Source organism: Diabrotica undecimpunctata, chromosome 5, assembly GCF_040954645.1.
Source record: "Diabrotica undecimpunctata isolate CICGRU chromosome 5, icDiaUnde3, whole genome shotgun sequence".
NCBI classification, from domain to species: Eukaryota; Metazoa; Arthropoda; class Insecta; order Coleoptera; family Chrysomelidae; genus Diabrotica; species Diabrotica undecimpunctata.
In genome coordinates, this window is record NC_092807.1 from 14,639,418 (window position 1) to 14,651,450 (window position 12,033).

Sequence of the window (12,033 nt, forward strand, 5' to 3'; positions counted from 1 at the left end):
GGTATACTACCGACGTTTTCAACAGCACGATATGTTATTATTCCGAAATCTTACTGACTCTAAGAATAACAGCTTTGTATTTTTAGAGGAATTAATTAATATACAACTAGAGGAATAAATATTTATGAATACACCAGAGAATGTCATCATCATCATCATCAATCAGCCCTGAGTTGTCCATTGTTGAACATAGGCCTCCTCTAGACTTTTCCATCTGCTTCTGTTCTGCGCCTCTGCTATCCAATTGGTCACGATTCTTTTGAGGTCGTCGGTCCATCGCGTTAGGGTCTTCCTCGGCTTCGCTTGTCAGCCCGTGGTCTCCACTCAAGCAATATTTTTGTCCAACTGTCGTCTTTCATTCTTGCAACATGTCCTGCCCATCTCTGCCCATCTTATTCTATTTCTTAAGCTTATTCCAAGCATTGATCTCTCCATCTTTCGTTGTGTCCTCAATTTTTCGGCTGATGTTTTTGTGAGAGTTAAGGTTTCTGCTCCGTATGTGAGGACTGGTAGAACGCACTGGTTAATAGCTTTTCTTTTTAAATGGATCGGTATATTTGTTTTAAATACGTTTTAGAGAATGTATTTTTTGTTAAATAGCATAAGAAAAGAAAATGCAACATTGTTTATGATGAAAAAAACACACCACTGTTATTTATACGCCATTTTCCTGTAATAAACTATTTTTATTTAATGAGTTTTCGCACCTAACTCACGATATATTTGTCGCAGTTTTATATTTCTCTTTTTCTTAATCCATTTTTATGATTAAGTACCTGTTGTATTTATGCCTTTCTTGCTTTTCCCTAAGAGCCGATTTCCGGACACATGTTGCGGCAGCGATCCCTCCGCAAAAATGGAGGAAAATAAACAGGAAGCTAAACGAACCAGTTTCAACATCTACATTGAAATTTTCAGGCTGTATAATCAAAGTATACGTGACGCAAAAGGACCGGAAGCAAACAATGGACAGCATAAACAAGGGTTTACAATTCCCCAAAGTTCAATAGAAATAAAAGACATACCTGTTCGTTTGAATCGGTATCGCTTAGTTAAGAATTAGTTTTAATTAAATTAAAAAATACTTTTGTGTTAGTTTTTTGTTTATAGAAACCTTATAGGAAGAGAACAGAAAAGACAGAATTGTTAGAAATCAAATTGACTTCATTTTGCTCAATAACACCTTTAAGAAGTACATACAATCTACGAAAACATACCCTGGAGCTGATATACATAGCGATCACAATCCAGTTATAATGGATTTTAAATTAAAAAGATTTCTCAAAGTCAAAAAGAAAACAGTGACAAAAAAAATAGACATCTCACAACTGAAGAACCCTGAACAGAAAAAAGAAATAAGTATCAAGCTTGAGGAAGAAATAAAAACGATCGAAAACTTGGTACAGACAGACATTGAAGTAACATGGACTGCTCTAAAAACAAAAATAACAAAGATACAAGAAGAAGACATCGGGTTCATAAAACACAACAAAAAACAAGAATGGATAACGCAAGAGATCATGGACCTCATGGACGTAAGACGAAAACATAAAACAAGCCCAATAGAATACAAGCGAATCAACAAAATCATTAGAAAAAAGTGCAGGGAGGCGAAAGAAAACTGGATGTCAACAAAATGCCTAGAAATCGAACAACTTCAGGAAAAATACGACACCTTTAATATCCATAAAAAAGTAAAAGAAATGACAGGTAGACACAAAAAGAGACAAGCAACAATATTAAAAAATGATAATAACGAAATAATTATGGGTACAGAAGACAAACTAGAGAGATGGAAAGAATACATATAAACTCTTTTTGACGACGATAGACCTTGTTCTCCACCATCCACAGACAATCGAATAAATGAAAAAGGCCCAGAAATAACCAAAGAAGAAGTGATTCATGCAGTAAAATCTCAGAAAGATGGAAAAGCCACCGGTCCAGATAATATCAATGTCGAAATACTTAAACTAATTGCAGATAACGAAAGTAAGCACTATTCAATAAGATATATGACACAGGTAAAATACCAACAGACTGGCTAAAATCAACATCGTAGCATTACCAAAAAAATCGAATTCCTTACAATGCGATGATTATCGAATATTAAGCTTGATGTCTCATGTCCTTAAAACTTTTCTCAGAATTATCCATACACGAATTTACAAGAAGTGCGAGTTCCAGATGAGTGACACTCAATTCGGATTTCGAAACGGATTGGGAACACGAGAGGCTCTTTTTGCTTTAAATGTGTTAACGCAACGATGCAGAGACATGAATGTAGATGTATATGCATGTTTTATTGACTATCGAAAAGCATTTGACTGCGTTAACCATCAAAAGATGATCGAAATTCTGAGAACAACTGGAGTTGACGAACAAGACTTGCGAATTATCTCAGAACTATACTGGCACCAAACGGCAACAATTAAAATAGAGCACACAACATCCGAAGACATACAAATCCGACGAGGAGTGAGACAGGGTTGCGTCTTATCACCGCTACTCTTTAATTTGTATTCGGAGTCTATATTCAGAGAAGCATTAGACGAGGTCCAAGGCGGAATTAAGATTAACGGAATCAGCATAGACAACATCAGATATGCTGATGATACCGTCTTAATAGCAAGCAACGCACAAGAACTACAAAATATAATAAATGCGGTAGTTCACCACAGCGAAATGTTCGGTTTACATCTAAACGTTTCCAAAACTAAAACTTTAGTATTTTCAAAGACACCAATAAACGTACAGGTGTATGCCAAGGGTCAAATAATAGAACAGGTAAATTCCATAAAATATTTGGGAACAAATATCAATAGTCAGTGTAATCCAAAAAAAGAAATCCTATCAAGAATCGAACAAGCAAGGAAAACATTCATGAGCATTAAAACATTTTTTACAAGATCAGACCTTAGCCTACAGCTTAGAATCCGAATGATCAGATGTTTCGTTTTTTCTATCTTACTGTATGGCTGTGAAAGTTGGACAATGGACTCTGAAATAGAAAAAAGAATAGATGCCTTTGAGATGTATATATACAGACGAATGTTGAGGATTCCATGGGTACAAAGAGTTACTAATGTTGAGGTACTTCGTCGCATGTGTAAACAAAAAGAATTACTAAGAATAATCAAAGAGAGGAAAATGCAATACTTGGGTCATGTGCTGAGAGGCGAAAGATATGAATTACTTCAAGTTATACTGGAAGGAAAAGTACAGGGCAAAAGATCAGTAGGAAGACGCCAGAACTCGTGGCTGAAAGACCTGAGGAGATGGTTCGACCGCTCATCCGCAGAGATCTTTCGCGCAGCAGTTTCCAAAACTACAATTGCCATTTGGATCGCCAACCTTCGAAAGGAGACGGCGCAATGAGAAGAAGGAAAAACCTCATTTTAAACCTAAAATCGTCGCAATTTATTTGAAAACTTCAAGATATTGGTATAGGGAATACTAATACAGATCAATAGTGAAAAACATATTTTTCTAAAATAATGAGTAACATACAGGGTGTCCCAGTTGAAAAAAGGAATTCGGCGAAAATTTAGGATGCCGGTTTTATGCCAATTTTGACAGCACCCTGTATGCTGTGTGTGGTTACTAAGTTCCTAAGGAATTTAAACTTTTATTCAAATTACATTAGAGGATATTGAACTTTATATACATGGTAGAAAAGTGTAATTTTCATATAAAAACCATTATAACTCATAAACGGTTCACAAGGAAGTTTTAACAAAATATATTAAAAAAAAAGTGAATATTGTTCAAGAGTGTCCCATTAAAAAAACGAAGTTATAAACAACTTCCGGTGTAACCGGATAGATTAAAATATTTTCATGAAACAGGTCACTTTTCAAAACCCCTTCATTCCAATTTTTACGATTCAGTTACCTTTCGTTTTTGAGATATTTCTAATTGGTCCTTTATCTGCCGCACCCTGTATATATATACTATACAGTTAAATTCCAAAATTGAAATTTATATTTGTCTTTTATAATAGAAAGTTTAAATTGGTTGCTCGTTTTATACGACATTCGCTAGAAATGATCCAATAAATGTTCCGGCGTCATTTGCACCAGCTCTATTTTTCTCTATTCAGAATGTTAATATTTTCCTCATTGATCCCTATTATAAGTATATATAATAATATATTGTAATAAATCAGCGATGCTTTATGAATTCTCTAAAGGATAAAATATCGGACGCTCTATAAAATTAGGTGTATATTCAGAAAGGATAAACGAACAATGCGTGTTCTAATAAAGGACTGCGGAGATTTGATTTAGGTAAACTGGTATGTAATTCGAGCCTTTGTAGTCAAAAGCAATTAAACCCCACACGATAATAATGAATTTAGTAGATCTTGATGGTAAAGGTCCAATTAGGGGATAGATATAGGTCACATTTAGTCAAGTTATAGATTTAACATTTAATATACTTAATTATGTATTTATATATATTTATATATATATATATATATATATATATATATATATATATATATATAAATATTTTTTTGATACAGTGGGTGTAAGATGTCTTCGACATGGATGCGATCGAAAGCCTATGTCAGACCTATAAAACATAGATATGCTGGTCTATTGTACTTGATGGCCTTTTCTCTGATTTGTCTTAGTACAAATACGGCATCAACAAGGATCTTCCGGATCTGAATCCTTGTTTTTCATCTGATAAAGTTGTTAGTTTATTGATTTTGTTGGTTAGGACTTTTGTGGTAAGCTTAAGTGCGGTGTTCAGTAGATTTATACCTCTATAATTGTTGGGATCTTCTTTATCTCCTTTCTTGAACATTGGCATCATTAATGCTCTTTCTCCATACGTATGGTATCTTGCAGTGCAATATTAGTTTTTGTATAAGTTTTGTCATCTCTAGGGTTATACTTCTCCTCCGTGTTTTAGAAGCTCGTCGGTTATTCAGTTTGGTCCTGGTGATTTTCTATTTTTGAGTGAATTTATGGCTATCTCTATTTCCTGAAAACTGATTTCTATTTCGTGTCTTAATTAAGGTACGTTATTATGTTCAATATTATTTTCCTTTCCTTTAAACAGTTCAGGTATCTTTTCCATTCGTTTGTTGGTATGTTATTGTATTCATTCAATGATGATTCAATTGCACTGATTTCAAAAATGTATAATACATTCGCCTTGTAGTGATTAGACATTTTTTCTTTGTTTAAACTTTGCAAGAAAGAATCGAAATTGTAGGTTTGTACTACAAAAATAATAATAGAGCAACAGGGCCTTCTTCTTCTTAAGGTGCCGTGCATTTCTGCGTAGGCGTCCACCGTACATCGTCTTGTCAGATGAAATGTTAAATAGTCAGGATTAAATAATTCTGTTTTTAGCAGCATTGCGAAGCATTTCATAGCTGTGGATTCCTGTCCATTGTCGAATATTGCGCAGCCATGACATTTTTTTACGTCCGAGACCTCTCCTACCCTCTATTTTCCCTTCGAGTATCAGTTGCTGAAAAGTGTATCATTCTCCTCGTATAATGTGCCCCAAGTATGCAGTCTTCTTACTTTTTACATAATTAAAAAGTTCCCTATCCTGTAAGCCCGCTCTTCTGAGTACTTCCTCATTTCTGACCCTGTCCGTCCATGATATTCTAAGCATTCGACACAGGCACCACATTTCAAACACTTCAAGTTTGTTAATGGAACTGGCCTTTAACGTCCATGCTTCCATTCCATACAAAAGAACAGGCAACACGTAACACTTAAGCATCTTGTATCGGAGGCTGAAGTCCAATTTGCGATCAGTCAGAAACTTACGAAGCCTCAAAAAAGCATTTCTGGCTTGTTCAACTCTGCTCTTTATTTCATTCTCGGGGTCCCAACCCTCGTTCTGCAAACAACCCAAGTATTTAAATTGCCTGACCTATTCGATTTCTTCTCCAGAGACATATATCTTTGCGTTGGGGTAATCATTTCTACTTATAATCATTGTTTTTGTCTTCTTTGATATTTATTTTCAAACCCCGAGCTTCACTTGGAAGGGTTAGATCATTTAAAAGGCATTGAAGATCTTCGATGTTATCTGCCACTATGGCTGTATCATCGGCATACCTGATGTTATTAATAAATATGCCGTTAACTTTAATACCCTTATTAGAGTCTGCCACTGCTTCTGCGAAGGCTTTTTCTACGTATAAATTGAACAGCATTGGAGACAGTATACAACCTTGCCTTACCCCTTTTTTAATGGAGAAATCTTCTGTTTCGTTGAAATTTTGAAGACGTACTGTTGCTGTCTGGTTCCAATAAAGTTTGGCGATAATTCTTATATCCTTGTCGTCCAATCCCAACTCTTGTAGATATTTTATCATCAATTCGTGTTTTACATTATCGAATGCTTTTTCATAATCGATGAAACAGACAAAAATATCCTTTCTTTGATCAAAACAATTCTGTATTAATGTTTGTATACTAAAGATCGCTTCTCTCGTGCTAAGTCCATTTTTGAAACCAAACTGACTCCATCCACTGACCTCTTCACATTTCTTAAACAATCTAGTGTGCAGTGTTCTCAGGAAAAGTTTTAAAAAGTGACTCATTAGGCTTATTAGTCGGTGATCCTTGCAGAAGTTCGTACGAGGTGTTTTTGGTAGGGCGATAAATGTAGAGCGAAGCCAATCTTTTGGAATCTGGCCCGTATCCTAAATGTCGTTAAAGAGCTTGACAATAATGTCTAGGTTTTCTTCATTAAGTAACTTGATCGTTTCTGCGTACATATCATCTGGTCCTGGGGTTTTGTTACTTTTTAATAGTTTGATAGCGTGTACAATTTCCAAGTATTAAGTGTATCGCTAGGGTCCGTTATTAGTTCATTTTGGCCATTATGTATACTAGTGACTTGTTTTTTCTTGAAGACACCAGCAATTTCCTTAATTTTCTTGTGAAGATTGAAGCTGTCGCCGAGTTTATATAGGTTTTCAGCCTCTGTGCAAAGTGTAGTCATCCAGATCTCCTTCGCCGCTATAATTTCTTTACGAATTTGACTGTGTATATTTTGGTACCCTACTTGGTCCTGCCTAATCTTACACTGTCTGCGTTGTTTCATCATCTCTAATATTTCTTCTGTCATCCACTCATTCTTGGTAGTTGTTTTACTCTCGAGTAGAAAAGTGTTGTTCACCTCACCAAATGATTCTTGTATGGTGGTCCATGACTTTTCAACATCATCCTCGGTTGCCATATTAGAGAACCTATTGTTTATTTCCTCTGTGTACTCTTTACTTGTTTCATTGTTTTTGAGTTTTCTAATGTTTACTGATACCTTCTGGTGTTTTCTTTTAGCTGTAGCCAGCCTCAGTTTAATATTTGCTACAAAGGGATTGTGGTCGGATCCTATGTCTGCTCCAGGTAATGCAGATACCTTAGTAATAGCATTCCTGTACCTTCTATTTATTGGCACATAATCTATTTGGTTCCTTATAATAGCAACAGGGCCAGTTTGCAATAAAAAACATAACTGACAGGGACTAGTAAATAACGAAGCAGTCCAAGTAGCCGTTTTAGGACAAGTTAACATAGAGGCTGAGCAATCACAGTTATTGTCAACAATAAGCAGGGCAATCGGTGTTTTACCTTCTACAGCCTTCCGAATCTTCCATAAATTTAAGTTCCATCCATTCAAAGTTACATTGGTACAAGAGTTAAATGAAGAAGATTTGGCTTGTCATCTCAAATTTTGCGAGCAATGCATCATTAATAATCCACAATTAAGCAATATTTGCTTTTCCGATGAATGCTCATTTTCATTAAATGCCTTGGCGAACAGAGATAATTGCCGACACTGGGCTGAGAATGATCCACGTATTGTGCGTGAATTTCACACACAGCATCCTCAAAGGTTAAACTTATGGTGTGGTATCTTAGGAGATCACTATCAGACAGTTTTTTATCCTTTGAAACTTAAATGGTGCATCGTATCTTGAGTTATTTAGGCAAGTGGTTGATCGTATTAGAAAATAGTAGAAAATGATAATAACCTTTCCGAAGATTTGGTTGTATTTCATCATGATGAAGCTCCTCCACACTTTGCTCTACCTGTGCGACAATTTTTCCCGCTTGTTGGATAGGTAGAAGAGGACAGATGATGGATTGGCCACCTAGGTCACCGGATTTAACACCTCAAGACTTCTTATGGGGGCATTTAAAAACAAAAATTTATGCTACTCAACCAGAATCTCTGGAGGATTTACGACAAAGAACAAATGATAAACGCCGAGAATTAAATGCAGTAAGTGATGTCAGAGAAGAATATTAAAATAGATTGTACTATTGTAAACATTTTTGGTAGTGAAATGTTCATTCTAAATGTTTATAATAAAATTGTTAAAAAAATAATTTTTTTTCAATCCAGTTTTCTTGATTTTGTATTTATTTTTCTCATACACTAATCACTTTAAGCATCATGTGTTATACATTTTTGAAATTAGTACAAAGAGGAGAATCCAAATATCAAACATAAAAATGATGGGGAGATAGGGTGCCTTCCCAGTAAGCTTAAATATGACATAATGTCTCATCCTTCAAATAGTAATTGCCGTGGTTTTGCGCTTTTCCTAAAAATTAGAAGTTCAAAAGTTATTTAAGGTGGATAGTTCTATCTGAAAAGCACTGTATAATACTGATGTGTTACTTGCCAATGGAGAAATTTTGACAAGATTCGTCAGTGCTCTATAAATCACAAATAGGGACATTTTCAACTTTGAACCAACAGTTTTTGAGCTTTCTGAGAACTGACAAAAATATCTACATTTACACTTTTTAGCGTCAAGACCGACTATCTTTTTTGTAAAAACTCCGTGCCCTCTATAGTCCTTTTCCCTCATATTGATAGCACATTATGTATGCAAATCCTCAACAGGTCAAAAAACCATAGGCGCCACTCTATACTTGTTTTGAAATAAATAAAAAAAATTAATATTTTAAGATGCCGTCAACAATTCATTATCTTTTAAAAAATCTTGTGTAAAATAAGTGTCCACTAATCTCACTATACCTTTTTTGTGCGTAAAAAACGTCGGTATATATGCCACACGATTATTGTTAATTATACACGGATGATTAACGAGAGAATTCAATGTTTCACGAAATAAATTAATGTAAACAGTAATTTAAAAGTGATTATTGTTTTCTATACAAGTTATCGCCTGACACAAAAAGAATACCTTCTTTGAACGATTACCTGGAATTACTGATAAGGCTTCACTAATGATAATTTAAGTAGTTTTTATGCCACATTACAGCTTATGCCAATAATATAAATTAGAAATTGTTTGCATCTTCCATTTAGTTTGTAGATGTACATTGTTCATGTCTTTGGTGTCTACGTTTTTGGTGTCGATATTTTGTTATTTGCATTTAAAAATGACGTCGACAACAGGTTTTATCCCAGTTAAGTGTAGTTTTAAAGGTGCCTTCAGTCTAAGAGAGAAAAATATAATATTAAATGTACACGATGCACTTGTACATCAACGCCCTTTAAGTAATGTTCGTGAAATCGTTAACATGTGTTCAAATATGACAGGGGTTGGAGAAGCAACAATTTATAGATTCCTAAAAGAAAGAAAAGGAGGAACTGTTTCATCTCCCAAACATTAATTAGAGAAAACGAAGAGTTACCAATCATAAGCAACAAGAAATTATGGGGACTATTGAGAGAGATGGGATTTCGTTGGCAAAAGAATAGAAGAAAATCCGTTTTAATTGAAAAAGATTACATTGTATGTTGGAGACGAGATTATCTAAGAACTAATAAAAAGTACCGAGAAGAAGGGAAAACAATTTTTTATTTGGACGAGACTTGGCTAAATAAAGGTCATACTGTACCATATCTACGGGTTGATACAAATGTGAAAAGTTCCCGTCAGGCATTCATCGAAGGTGTATCTACTGGAATAAACAATATTCCTCTTGGAAAAGGACGCAGACTCATAATAACCCATATTGGAAACGAATACGGTTTTGTCAATGGTGGATTATTAAGTTTTGCCTCAAAATCAACCAAAGATTACCACGAGGAAATGCCTGCTGACGTTTTTGAAGAATATTGTGAGCAAATGTTGGATTTAATTCCAAAAAATTCTGTCATAGTCATGGATAATGCTAGTTACCATTCAAGACTAGCAGAAAAATTGACAACAACGGCATGGAAAAAAGGAGAGATAATCGAATGGTTGGATAAACACGCAATTGAGTACAAGGAGAATTCGACAAAAAAGGAATTATTACCTATTGTAAGGCAACATAAAGCAGCTTATAAAAAATATATAATTAATGAAATGGCATTAAACCGTGATGTAATTATTTTACGTTTACCCCCATACCACTGTGATCTGAATCCGATAGAAAATATATGGTCTCAAGTAAAGGATGAAGTCGGACGCAACAACAAAACTTTTAAATTAAAAGACTTACAACAATTATTAGAACATTCCTTATCAAAAGTAACTCCAGAAAATTGGAAAAATGCTGTTAGTCATGCTCACAAGGAAGAAAATAAAATGTGGAATTTGGATAATATGACTGATGCAATGCTGGAACCGGTAATAATTAATATTTGAGTTGAAGATTCCTTAGATTCTGAAGAAAGCAGTGAATCTGAAATGGAATTTGATTAAAATAATATTCATTTTTTTACAAATCGGCCCCTGTTACGGCCACAAATTATTTTATATATAACCAATAAAATAAACATCTTACATTTCTTGCAAAGTCATTAGTACCTGTTAATCTCCATCACTCCGACACTGGCAACTTTATTTAGGGATTAGTAACCCTCAAAACTATTGTATTCTATTCTGCTTCAACCTTTATACCTGGTGGTTATACTCAATTTAAAATTGTTTTCCTATATACTTCTGTAAACTTGTTGACAAATATCTATTTTTCATTGAGTCATCCGTATCAACAGTTTAGGGATTTGCATACATAATGTGCTATCAATATGATGGAAATGAACTATAGCAACTTGCTACCAATTTGTGTTAGTGTGTATAACATAGTCGACTAAAAAAAAAAAAGATTGCATAAGTAACCTAATACTAACATTTACCGCGTGACACTCGATATCGAACTTGAGGTTTCCGTATGTCGTCCACAACTTTCCTGTCTACGAAAAAAGAAAAACCAGTCACCTCATTCCCGCTTTTGTTTCGTTTTATGAGATCAAGAGAGCGGACGGGGCTATTCGGTTTCTCGTTCTTAAGAAAGTTAAAAGATTGTTATTAAAACTACGAAAAGATAACAATAGATTTTTTTCTTTGGCACGTGTGAATCGGTGTGAATCCAAGTATGGCACGACGCGCACAGTCTCTTTTCCATTGTTTTAGCGAGAGCCGTAGTCGTTTTTTCACGGGCTCGTAAGTCGTTTCTTCGAAAATTTAATTCGAGTTGTGTGACGTTGCGGAAAATTAGCCGTGAAAATGTGAAAATTTTCTCTGTGTAAAAAGTTTGAAAAATGTTATTTTCTAGTTCGTGGTGTTGACGAAAATCGGGAAGAAATCTGATAATGTTTCTTGCTATAAAGTAACACTTTATATATGATATTTTAGCTTTAGTTTTTCAACAAAAATAGTAAACAAATACAAAAATACACACATACACTCATTCATAAATACACTGCTACTAAAAAATACTGGACATCTTATTTGTATTTTGTTTGTTATTTCCTGACCGTCAATATGGTAGGTGTATGGGTCTGGGATTATTAAGACATTTTTAGCCAAACTGTAGAGAAAAAAGGTGCAATAATTATTAGTGAATTTTTGAAACCAGCGCTATGTTATACAATGCAATGCTTGGAATAACCTCCAAGTGCATGCAACTCCATATTGTTATTTATAATTTTTTTATGTCACTTTTAAGCCGCAAAAAAACTGTTTTTTTTTTATCCCGGTTTTTTATAGCGTTCTCCGCCTTCCGGTTCCCAGTTTCCAGCTACGTCGGTCATTCCATTCACCAGGGTGAAGGTTTCTTTCCGACATTGGCTTCTGAATGT

General features: G+C 34.7%; 1 protein-coding gene across 9 annotated transcripts in view; it reads left to right on the top strand.

Moving 5' to 3' along the window:
• Positions 1-12,033, top strand: part of cyst (rho guanine nucleotide exchange factor 18 cysts) — a 252,082-nt gene that overhangs the window by 91,483 nt on the left and 148,566 nt on the right. For 4 of the 9 annotated variants that reach the window (XM_072531556.1, XM_072531559.1, XM_072531561.1 and 1 more), the window contains exon 1: positions 11,199-11,561. The exons of 4 other annotated variants lie outside the window; for them this stretch is intronic. The gene's annotated coding sequence lies outside the window, so the exon portion shown is untranslated. Of the gene's footprint in view, positions 1-11,197; positions 11,562-12,033 lie in introns of those variants that run through there. One more of the 9 variants, XM_072531558.1, reaches the window with a different exon arrangement.